Consider the following 12,501-nt stretch of genomic DNA (forward strand, 5'->3'; position numbering starts at 1 on the left):
TACAATGGGGTGTATCGAAGAGAATGACCTACTCCATGAAAATCATCATGGATTTCGAAAGCATCTATCATGTGAAGTTGCAACTCACGCTTTTCTCACATGAGATCCTGAAAGCCGTGGATAAAGGCAGTCAGATAGATGCAGTATTTCTCGATTTCTGAAAGGCATTTTTCCTGTTCTAAAATTATACTTGCTGTAAGAGCGGAGTTGATAATCTACTGTGGCAGGGTATCAGCCCATACTGAACAATAGATATTTACTTACATTCGAAACTTAAGGTATACGCTTATTAGCGCAGAACTCCTGCCAGCCATTCAAGTGAGAGGCCACATAAAGCAAGGCAGCACATGGTGGAGGTGCCATGCGACAATTTTTCTGAGCTATGGAGTTAGTCGGCCTTTGTGTGCTGAGTGTTTGTGTCTCCCTGGTGGTGGTGGAACAACAGCAGCAAGGGTTCCCACTACAACCTGGGGGTTCCCCAGCAGTTTGACAGCTAATGATCGCTAAGTTCTGGACATATGAGTGTCATGACTCTTGGGGGGGGGGGGGGGGGGGGGCGAGCAGCGCTGCTACACTCGGCACTGCACATGGGTCAGCTGGTGATCACCATGTCTTGAAACAGTGAAGAGAAAGCATTCTCCAGTATTTACTCCAGTATTTATTTAAATAAAGATGCAAGTGTATACATAACCCACTCCTGTCGTCCCACACACAACAATGTCTGTCAATCATACATGTAGCACTAGTGGCCTAGACAGTTTTAAAGTTAAGATAAGGAATCTGATTCTGACAAGAATTTCCATCATATTAAGCTTAGAGTAAGTGAATTTCTCACAATTATAAGCTTAGAGGAAGTGAATCTTGCGGCCGGCCGCGGTGGCCGTGCGGTTCTAGGCGCTCCATTCCGGAGCCGCGCTGCTGCTACGGTCGCGGGTTCGAATCCTGCGTCGGGCATTGGTGTGTGTGATGTCCTTAGGTTAGTTAGGTTTAAGTAGTTCTAAGTTTTAGGGGACTAATGACCACAGCAGTTGAGTCCCATAGTGCTCAGAGCCATTTGAACCATTTGAAGTGAATCTTGCACTTTCCCAAGATTTAAAACTTAGAAGAAGTGATCTCTTTGGTTTAAAATGTAAGATAGCTGGTGTGGATCCAATTGTTTAAATCGTGTCATCAGATGGGGAATTGCTTTAACTTTGAACAGTTGATTTTAAAACATTTTTAAATTTAGCACTTGCGGGCTCACGATTTTTGAATTGAATTCAATAGATCCAGACTCAGGCGAATTAGACTTTAACTTAGGAAAAAGAGTATGTGTGTGATGTCACCGAAAAGCCCAGTGGTCATCTTTAATCCTGTGTGTTACCCGACTGCTACTAAAATAGCCGTATACGTTTCAGGAATAATAGCTTGGGAAGAACATGTTAAGCGGTTTCTCGTGTCACTTAGCCAACAGGCTCAGACTGGTATCCTTTGTGTAACAGACAGGCTTTGAGCTGGAGGGGGGAAAAACTTTTGTCGTAGCTGTGAATAGCAGCCCATGCACACTCAGACTGGTGTGCTGTTCCAAATATTAGTAAACGTAGTATTAGAAATGGCCAACGGCCTTGCCGCAGTGGTAACATCAGTTCCCGTCAGATCACCGAAGTTAAGTGCTGCCGGGCTGGGCTAGCACTTGGATGGGTGACCATCCAGTCTGCCGAGCGCTGTTGGCAAAGGGGGGTGCACTCAGCCCTTGTGAGGCAAACTAAGGAGCTGCTTGATAGAGAAGGAGCGGCTCCGGTCTCGTGAACTGACATACGGCCAGGAAAGCGGTATGCTGACTACATGCCCCTCTGTATCCGCATTCAGTGACGCCTGTGGACTCAGGATGGCACGGCGGCCGGTCGGTACCGTTAGGACTTGCAAGTCCTGTTTAGACGGAGCTTAGTTCAGTATTAGAGATGAGATAGTCCTTAACGCTTGTAAACTCACCTTTATTAGAATAAGAGCTTTTTCAAAAAATATCACCATACTCAAAGGAATCTGAAACTAACTCTTTCATATATTTCATTATGTAATCAAAAGTAAATATTTGAATGAACAAGAAATTTTAAGACAATGTCCGGACTCTTAATGTTGTATAACAATTCGGCTTACTTTTGCTGATTAGAAGATCTTCACACCATATGATAAACGAAGTAATTTCACTGTTATCATGATTCACATTATGTTACTTGCATTATATTTTAACTTTAAAATAAATCGCCAATTGTTTTGTTCTGTAAATGAATTCAAACCCAGAACCTATAGTTGTTTTGTTAACCAAACAATCACGGTATTGGTCTTCACTGCCGAGTAGCATAAAAAGATGTGAAACATCGAAGTTTTCATCAGTATCAGTTATAAAGTCTGAACTTTAAAATAAATGAAACTGAACTGGAAATCCTATCAACACGCTTATCTGCCTGTTAAATAACCAGGACAGACGTTTTAAATGGTTCAAATGGCTCTGAGCATCTGAACATCTGTGGTCATCAGTCCCCTAGAACTTAGAACTACTTAAACCTAACTAACCTAAGGAAAGCACACACATCCATGCCCGAGGCAGTATTCGAACCTGCGACCGTAGCGGTCACGCGGTTCCAGACTGAAGCGCCTAGAACCGCACGGCCACACCTGTCGGCAAAGACGTTTTAATTTTATTCACAAGTAAATAAGTGTGCACGGGTTTAAAATTGTAATGCCACAATGTAACGTTCTTAGACGGGGATTCGAACCCAGCACTTAATCGGATGGTTTAGTAAGTAAAATCATATGTTAGACATAGAATTTTATCACCAGTAACAAGAGGTTTGAACAGCAATGATGTTACAAACTTTTTACCTAACCGGTATTCCATCTCGGCACCTTCACCGTTGGTTTCCAGCCATGAATAAATATTGACTGTTTGTTCACCATTAGCGAGATGTGCGCATGCTTGACTCGAAACAACGCGACAATATTTTTTGCGCTGACTGAGAATCCAACGCTGCACACATGGCCACGAAGACTTGTTAACTATCAAATTCTTTTTCACGATTAACTAGGAGTGGTATGTTTGACCTTCTAATAGCGTTATACGAAATTCCATGCTGACCAGGAGTCGAACCCTGCACATACTGTCATTCTTGGTTACAAGCGAAGAGACGTTTGCCATCTAATACTCGTTCACTAGTGGCTTATTGTAATAAGGTTAAGGACTGTCTCATCTCTATAAAACGTTTCCTAATACTTGGAACTTCATGGCATCGCTGCGCGGAGTGGTCGCGTGGTTTGAGGCGCCAAGTCACGGACTGCGAGGCCCCTCCCGTTGGAGGTTCGAGGCCTCCCTCGGGCTTGGGTGTACGTGTGTTGTTCTTAGCATAAGTTAGTTTAAGTAGTGTGTAAGTCTAGGGACCGATGACCTCAGCAGTTTGGTCCCTTAGGAATTCATACACATTCGAACATTTTTCATGGCATTAATTAATGTCTCTAAAGGTTGCCATACAGAGCAGGTTTTTCAACAAATCATATGAAGTAACCATTTTGCCTTGTCAAACGACTGTACCGCAAAGAGCTATGAGGACTTGCAGAAAATTACGTTATGTGGACTGCATGCAAATTGAACAAAACTCATTTCATATCGTTCGGATGCTATTATGCATGATAGTACATTTTTTCACTTACATGTAAGTACTGTTCCTACATAGTGATACATCTATATTTACGTGGTTTGTTTTTATCACAATAATTAGAAATATAGCATAGACACTATCTACATCTCGTACCTTTTAGTAAGTTTTAATACTATGCTGATCACATGGTAAGATATTTTTTTAAAAAAATGTAACTATGGATATTCTGATGTATTTTGTGCAATATGACAAATGATACGTTTGCTGCATCCAAGAGCCTGTAGATAGTGTACAGTAAAACCGAAACCGGCTCCTTAGGAATAAAACCAGTAAATACGGCTAATGGTGTTATCCTTGCTACATATACAGGGTGCTCCATTGATAGTGACCGGGCCAAATATCTCACGAAATAAGCATCAAACAAAAAACTACAAAGAACGAAACTCGTCTAGCTTGAAGGGGGAAACCAGATGGCGCTATGGTTGGCCTGCTAGATGGGGCTGCCGTAGGTCAAACGGATATCAACTGCGTTTTTTTAAATAGGAACCCCCATTTTTTTATTACATATTCGTGTAGTACGTAAAGAAATATGAATGTTTTAATTGGACCACTTTTTTCGCTTTGTGATAGACGGCGCTGTAATAGTCACAAACGTGCTATCACGTAACATTCCGCCAGTGCGGACGGTATTTGCCTCGTGATACATTACCCGTGTTAAAATGGACCGTTTACCAATTGCGGAAAAGGTCGATATCGTGTTGATGAGTGGCTATTGTGATCCAAATGCCCAACAGGCGTGTGCTATGTATACTGCTCGGTATCCTGGATGACATCATCCAAGTGTCCGGACCGTTCGCCGGATAGTTACGTTATTTAAGGAAACAGGAAGAGTTCAGCCACATGTGAAACGTTAACCACGACCTGCAACAAATGATGATGCCCGAGTAGGTGTTTTAGCTGCTGTCGCGGCTAATCCGTACATCAGTAGCAGACAAATTGCGCGAGAATCGGAAATCTCAAAGACGTCGGTGTTGAGAATGCTACATGAACATCGATTGCACCCTTACCACATTTATATGCACCAGGAATTGCAAGGCGACGACTTTGAACGCTGTGTACAGTTCTGCCACTGGGCACAAGAGAAATTACGGGACGATGACAGATTTTTTTGCACGCGTTCTATTTAGCGACGAAGCGTCATTCACCAACAGCGGTAACGAAAACAGGCATAATATGCACTATTGGGCAACGGAAAATCCACAATGGCTGCGACAAGTGGAACATCAGCGACCTTGGCGGGTTAATGTATGGTGCGGCGTTATGGGAGGAAGGATAATTGGCCCCCATTTTATCGATGGCAATCTAAATGGTGCAATGTATGCTGATTTCCTACGTAATGTTCTACCGATGCTAGTACAAGATGTTTCACTGCATGACAGAATGGCGATGTACTTGCAACATGATGGATGTCCGGCACATAGTTCGCGTGCGATTGAAGCGGTATTGAATAGCATATTTCATGACAGGTGGATTGGTCGTCGAAGCACCTTACCATGGCCCGCACGTTCACCGGATCTGACGTCCCCGGATTTCTATCTGTGGGGAAAGTTGAAGGATATTTGCTATCGTGATCCACCCGCAACGCCTGACAACATGCGTCAGCGCATTTTCAATGCATTTGCGAACATTACGGAAGGCGAACTACTCCCTGTAGAGAGGAATGTCGTTAGACGTATTGCCAAATGCATTGAGGTTGACGGACATCATTTTTAGCATTTATTGCATTAATGTGGTATTTACAGGTAACCACGCTGTAATAGCATGCGTTCTCAGAAATGATAAGTTCGCATGGGTACATGTATCACATTGGAACAACCGAAATAAAATGTTCAAACGTACCTACGTTCTGTATTTTAATTTAAAAACCTACCTGTTACCAACTGTTCGTCTAAAATTGTGAGCCATATGTTTGTGACTATTACAGCGCCATCTATCACAAAGCGAAAAAAGTGGTCCAACTAAAACATTCATATTTCTTTATGTACTACACGAATATGTAATAAAAAATGGGGGTTCACATTAAAAAAAAACCGCTGTTGATATCCGTTTGACCTATGGCAGCTCCATCTAGCGGGCTAACCATAGCGCCATCTGGTTTCGCCCTTCAAGTCAGACAAGTTTCGTTCTTGGTAGTTTTTCCGTTTGACGCTTATTTCGTGAGATATTTGGCCCGCTCACGATCAATGGAGCACCCTGTATATGTAGTAAGGATAACACCATTAGCCGTATTTACTGGTTTTATTCCTAAGGAGCGGGTTTCGGTTTTACTGTACACTATCTACAGGCCCTTGGATGCAGCAAACATATCATTTGTCATACTGCACAAAATACATCAGAATATCTATAGTTACTTTTTTAAAAAAAATATCTTGATTATGTTAGACTTAACCAATTCCACTTACCATGTGATCAGCATAGTATTAAAACTTACTAATAAGTACGATATGTAGATAGTGTCTATGCTATATTTCTAATTATTGTGATGAAAAGAAACCACCTACAATGTAGATGTATCACTATGTAACAACTGTTGTCCCAGTGTCCATCAGATGATGACGTGCGGAATAAATCTGGATGGTCGGTCAGGATTTGAACTGGCTGCGTGCAGAGTGAGAGTCCAAAATTTTGTTACTTTATCATTTCGCTCAGTGAATATAAGAATTTAAATGTTTAGTGGCTACCAGAATGGTGCAAAGCCTAAGATTTGCGGTGCACTGCTAATTTACTGAAGTTCTTGTTGTTTAGGGAGAGTCAACAGATCCAATTACAGAGTTTTCTATCAGAGTTGTTCAACGAGAATCGATTTATGTGTCAGTAACCAGCAAGAATGCGAAATACATAAGGGAGTTGGTGTGCAAAACGAGGGGTGTTCGATAAGTAACGTAGCACACTTTTTTTCTTTTTCTGAAAGCAGGTTCGTTTTATTCAGGGTTCCGGTACACTATATTACTCTCCACTCTTTTGGCTACAAAATCTGGTTTTTCGACATAACCTCTGTACAATGCGACGGCCATACGCCGCTTTCCTTGGAGGGCTTTTATGCCCCCATGGTTCCAGTCTACAGGTCGACGTCGAAGCCAACGTCTTGCTGCATCAATAACCTCCCCGTCATCCACGTAATGCTTCATTGGTCAAACAGATCGAATTCGGAAGAGGCGAGATCCAGGTTGTAGGATAGATGAGGAAGAACAGTCCAAATAAGTTTGGTGCGTTCCTCTCGGGTGCGCAAACATCTGTGAGGCCTCGCGTTGTCATGGAGAAGGAGAAATTAGTTTGTATTTTTGTGGCGACGAACACGCTGAAGTCATTTCTTCGATTTACTGAAGGTAGCACAGCACATTTCCGAGTTGATCGTCGCACCATGAGGAGGGACATCAAACATAATAATCCCTTCAGAGTCCCAGAAGGCCGTCGCCATGACTTTACCGGCAGAGGGTGAACGTTTGAGCCGGCCGTTGTGGCCGAGCGGTTCTAGGCTCTTCAGTCCGGAATCGCGCTGCTGCTACGGTCGCAGGTTCGAATCCTGCCTCGGGCATGGATGTGTGTGATGTCCTTAGGTTAGTTAGGTTTAAGTAGTTCTAAGTCTAGGGGACTGATGACCTTAGATGTTAAGTCCCATAGTGCTTAGAGCCATTTGAACCATTTTGAACATTTGAAGTTTTTATTTGAAGCTGAGGTTCTGTGGCTCCCCTCTGGTTTCAATAACTACGGGGGATATTATATATTGAGGAAGCTCTGCGTTAAGTGACGGAAAGTGCCTATAAACGTGGCATTATTGATAATAATCACTGAATACACTATGCTATAATCTTAGAATAATCCCTAATACGTGTATGAACTCTCACGTACGAGCAATTCCAGAAGAGGCACACTCAATCTCTTGCGCGTCACGTGGATGAACACTGAGCGTGTCAACTGGACAGTCGAAAATATGAAAGGAATTTGTTGGTAGCTTCCTGAAAATTCTTCAGAATACTTTTTGCTTATAGCTGTTTGAGGAATGGAACTCAATACTGAATTACATGCGAGCTGACTTCAAATTGCCAGTGAAAGCTAAACATGGTTATATCAGACATTTATATCATTAGTATCGCATTATTCGTATTACATATATTCTACAATGAGGATGTGTTTCTTTGTCGATCTTCGATTTTCAACACGATACGCCCCCACCCCCTCTCCGTAGCCGGCCGGAGTGGCCGAGCGGTTCCAGGCGCTACAGTCTGGAACCGCGCGACCGCTACGGTCGCAGGTTCGGATCCTGCCTCGGGCATGGATGTGTGTGATGTCCTTAAGTTAGTTAGGTTTAAGTAGTTCTAAGTTCTAGGGGACTGCTGACCTCAGAAGTTAAGTCCCATAGTGCTCAGAGCCATTTGAACCCTCTCCGTACCCGACGTCGGTAATCCACGCTAATGTGGTGGCGCACCACTCGAAAAAGCCTGTTCGCATCCCGACGGTGGAAGAAATTTTAACGCCTTACAGGCGGAGAAGAGATGATGATATAGAGTTCATGAACAGTAAACTTGGGTTAAATAGCGAACACATCCGCAGCGAGTCAGTGAATGAGGACACGTAATGCTGTTCATGTTTGACAAGCCCTTGGTGCTGTAAAGGTGGAGTGGGCTATTTGATGGCACCAGATTTATCCCTCCCTTCTCTCTCTCTCTCTCTCTCTCTCTCTCTCTCTCTCTCTCTCTTCCATAACACAAACTCTCTCACTCATCCACATTTAAAACCCAAACGCGACTCTAGAAGTCTACATGCACTCATGATAATCATGTAATTTTATTTATTTATTTATCCTGTCAAGGTTAGGGTCATCAGGCTCTCTCTTAGTATAATCAGGAATTGTACGTATTTTATACTACATGCGAAGTATTATGATAAGAACATTATACTTTACGTCTAATACAGAATACAGTGTTTGGAAATTACAGACTGAAATACTGATATATACCACAGTAAATACACATTACGGAAAGGTAGATTGAAACTGTGAGCGCTAGCACCAATAGACATGAGAGGAAGGGCTGAAAGATGGAGAGAAAGAGAACAGTGATAATACATAATTAATGAAGATAAAGAGGAAGGAAGTGGCGTGACTTGAGAGAGGGAGAGAGAGAAGCGTAACTAAGAGAAGATGGGAGCATTGGCTTTACTGTTTGAAAGAAGGAAAATTTGTCACATACATTAATTCAGATATATACACTGTGTTTCATAAGTATCTGGACACTTGGCTGAAAATGATTTACAAATTTGTGGCGCCCTCCATCGGTAATACTGGAATTCAGTATGGTGTTGGCCCACCCTTAGCCTTAATGACAGCTTCCACTCTCGCAGGCAAACGATCCATCAGGTGCTGGTAGGTTTCTTGGGGAATGGCAGCTCATTTTTCACGGAGTGCTGCACTCAGGAGAGGTATCGATGTCAGTCGGAGAGGCCTAGTACGAAGTGGTCGTTCCAAACTATACCAAAGGTATTCTGTACGATTCTGGTCAGGACTCTGTGTAGACCAGTCCATTGCAGGGATGTTATTGTCGTGTAACCACACCGCCACGGGCCGTGCATTATGAACAGGTGCTCGATCGTGTTGAAAGATGCAGTCGACATCCCCAAATTGTTGATCAACAGTGGGAAGCAAGAAGGTGCTTTAAACATCAATGTAGGCCAGTGCTGTGATAGTGCCACGCATAACAACAAGGGATGCAAGCCCCCTCCATGGAAAACATTACCACACCATAACACCACCGCCTCGGAATTTTACTGTTGACACTATACACGCTGGCTGATGACGTTCACGGGGCATTCTCTGTATCCACACCCTGCCATCGGATCGCCACATTGTGTACCGTGTTTCGTCACTCCACACAACGTTTTTCCACTGTTCAATCGGCCAGTGTTCACGCTCCTTATACAAAGCGAGGCGTCGTTTGGCATTTACCGGTCTGATGTGTGGCTTATGAGCAGCCGCTCTACAATGAAATCCAAGTTTTTTCACCTCCCGCCTAACTGTCATAGTACTAGCAGTGGATCCTGATGCAGTTTGGAATACCTGTGTGATGGTCTGGAAGACGTCTGCCTGTTACACATTACGACCCTCTTCAACTGTCGGCGGTCTCTATGTCAACAGACGAGGTCGGTCTGTACGCTTTTGTGCTGTACGTGTCCCTTCGCGTTTCCACTTTACTATTACATAGGAAACAGAGGACCTAAGGATGTTTAGGAGTGTGGAAATCTTGCGTACAGACGTATGACACAAGTGGCACTCAGTCACCTGACCACGTTCGAAGTCCGTGAGTTCCGCGGAGCGCCTCATTCTTCGCTCTCACGATATTCGATAACAACTAAGGTCGCTGATATGGAGTACCTACGATGTCTAATGACTACTGAGGTCGCTGATATGGAGCACCTGGCAGCAGGTGGCAGCACAATGCACCTAATATGAAAAAGTACGTTTTTGGTGGTGTCCGAATACTTTTGATCAATAGTGTATAAGGGTAGGAAAGGAAACTTTCGCAAATTAGATAGCTGGTCCGAAACTCCGGGAGCTCACAGCCAACAAATCCGTAACATTATTTCTTTCTTTTTACTTGATTTTTAAAAACTCAGAATTGGATATTTCATACTGGAATCTCCAGAAAACACGTGCGCTGCTACTTATCCTGCAGTATTCAGTTTTTTTACATTGCTAATGATTTTGGTAGAGGTGGTGAGAATATTCTTTCTTAGTGCATAGAATGATCATTGTATGTTTATTCTGACAGAAGAAAAACATCACAGTACTGTTGTCCTATATCACACGACCCTAACAGACTGAAAGAAGGCAGCTTACATTTGGTTAGAGAATTCTGTATCGTTTTCCGTGTAAACAATTAATCGCGTTTGTAGCTCAATTTTCAGAAACTTCATTCTTATTTCCAGAAGCTTCATTCGTTCACGGTTACCCATGCAAAGACTGCATTACCCACATTTCGCCCACTGTCTCTTTGCTTATCAACATCAAACACACATGAGACACGAATCATGAGGGACTTACGTATTATTACGTGTTTCTGTGCTTCGTTAATAGTTTTAGTTCTGTTGTATACTGCTACAGAGATCATTTCCTTTCACTAACGTAAACTGAAAATGTGCTACATTTGGAATTAATTGGTTGTTGAAAAGAAATCCGTATTATTATTAGGTCTGCCGTCGCTCAGATATTTCATTATTAAGAAAGACTTCAAAACGAAATTTGTGGCTTTCTGGCATGTAACGAAATTACCAGTGGCATAATAGAGATGGTGTTTAGTAATAACACACACACACACACACACACACACACACACACACACACACACACACACACTGAAGAGCCAAAGAAACTGGTACACCTGCCTAATGTCGCGTAGCGCCGCCGCGAGCACGCAGATGAAGTGCCGTAACACGACGTGGCATGGTCTCGATTAATGTCTGAAGTGGAGGAAACTGACATCGTGAATGCTGCAGGGCTGTCCATAAGTCTGTAAGAGTACGAGAGGGTGGAGATCTCTTCTGAACAGCACGTTGCAAGACATCCCAGATACGCTCAATAATGCTCATGCCTGGGGAGTATGGTGACCTGCGGAAGTGTTTAATCTCAGAAGAGTGTTCTTGTAGCAAATTTGGACGTGTGGAGAGTGCCGCGTTGACCTGCTGTAATTGCACAAGTCCGTCGTAATGCACAATGGACATGAATAGATCCAGGTGATCAGACAGGATGCTTATGTACGTGTCACATGTCAGAGTCGTATTCAGACGTATCAGGGATCCCACATCACTCCAACTGCACATGCCCCACACCATTACTGAGCCTCCACCACTTTGAACAGTTCCCAGCTGACATGCAGGATCCATGAATTCATGAGGTTGTCTCCATACCCATACACGTCCATCTGCTCGATACAATTTGAAACAAGACTCGTCCGACCAGGCAACATGTTTCCAGTCATCAACAGTCCAATGTCGGTGTTGAAGGCCCCAGGAGTGGCATAAACCTTTGTGTCAAGCAGTCATCAAGGGTACACGAGTGGGCCTTCGGCTCTGACAGCCCATATCGATGATGTTTCGTTAAATGGTTTGCACGCTGGCACTTGTTGATGGCCGAGCATTGAAATCTGCTGCAATTTGCGGAAGGGTTGCACTTTTGTCAAGTTGAAAGATTCTCTTCAGTCGTCATTGGTCCCGTTCTTGTAGGATCTTTTTCGGGCCGCATAGATGTCTGAGATTCAATGTTTTACCCGATTATTGATATTCACGATATACTCGTGAAATGGCCGTACGGGAAAATTCTCACTTTATCGCTACCTCGTAGATGCTGTGTCCCATAGCCCGTGCGCTGACTGTAACACTACGTTCAAACTCACTTAAGTCTTGGTAACCTGTCATTGTAGCAGTAATAGCCGATATAATAAATGCACCAGACATTTGCTGTCGTATGTAGGCGTTGTCGACCGCAGAGCCGTATTCTACCTTTTTACATATCTCCGTATTTGAATAAGCATGCCTCTACCAGTTTCAAATTCAAATGGCTCTGAGCACTATGAGACTTAACTTCTGAGGTCATCAGTCCCCTAGAACTTAGAACTACGTAAACCTAACTAACCTAAGGAGATCACACACATCCATGCCCGAGGCAGGATTCGAACCTGCGACCGTAGCGGTCGCGTGGTTTCAGACTGTAGGGCCTAGAACCGCTCGGCCACTCTGGCCGGCTCTACCAGTTTGTTTGGCGTCAGTATGTATATATATTTTAACTGTGGCTTCGTTCGAGACTGTTTCTAAACAGTAT

General features: G+C 43.4%; 1 pseudogene; it reads left to right on the forward strand.

Moving 5' to 3' along the window:
* Positions 1-1,594: 1,594 nt before the first annotated feature.
* Positions 1,595-1,712, forward strand: LOC126482417 (5S ribosomal RNA; annotated as a pseudogene).
* Positions 1,713-12,501: the final 10,789 nt, after the last annotated feature.

This window comes from Schistocerca serialis, chromosome 5 (genome assembly GCF_023864345.2).
Source record: "Schistocerca serialis cubense isolate TAMUIC-IGC-003099 chromosome 5, iqSchSeri2.2, whole genome shotgun sequence".
NCBI classification, from domain to species: domain Eukaryota; kingdom Metazoa; phylum Arthropoda; class Insecta; order Orthoptera; family Acrididae; genus Schistocerca; species Schistocerca serialis.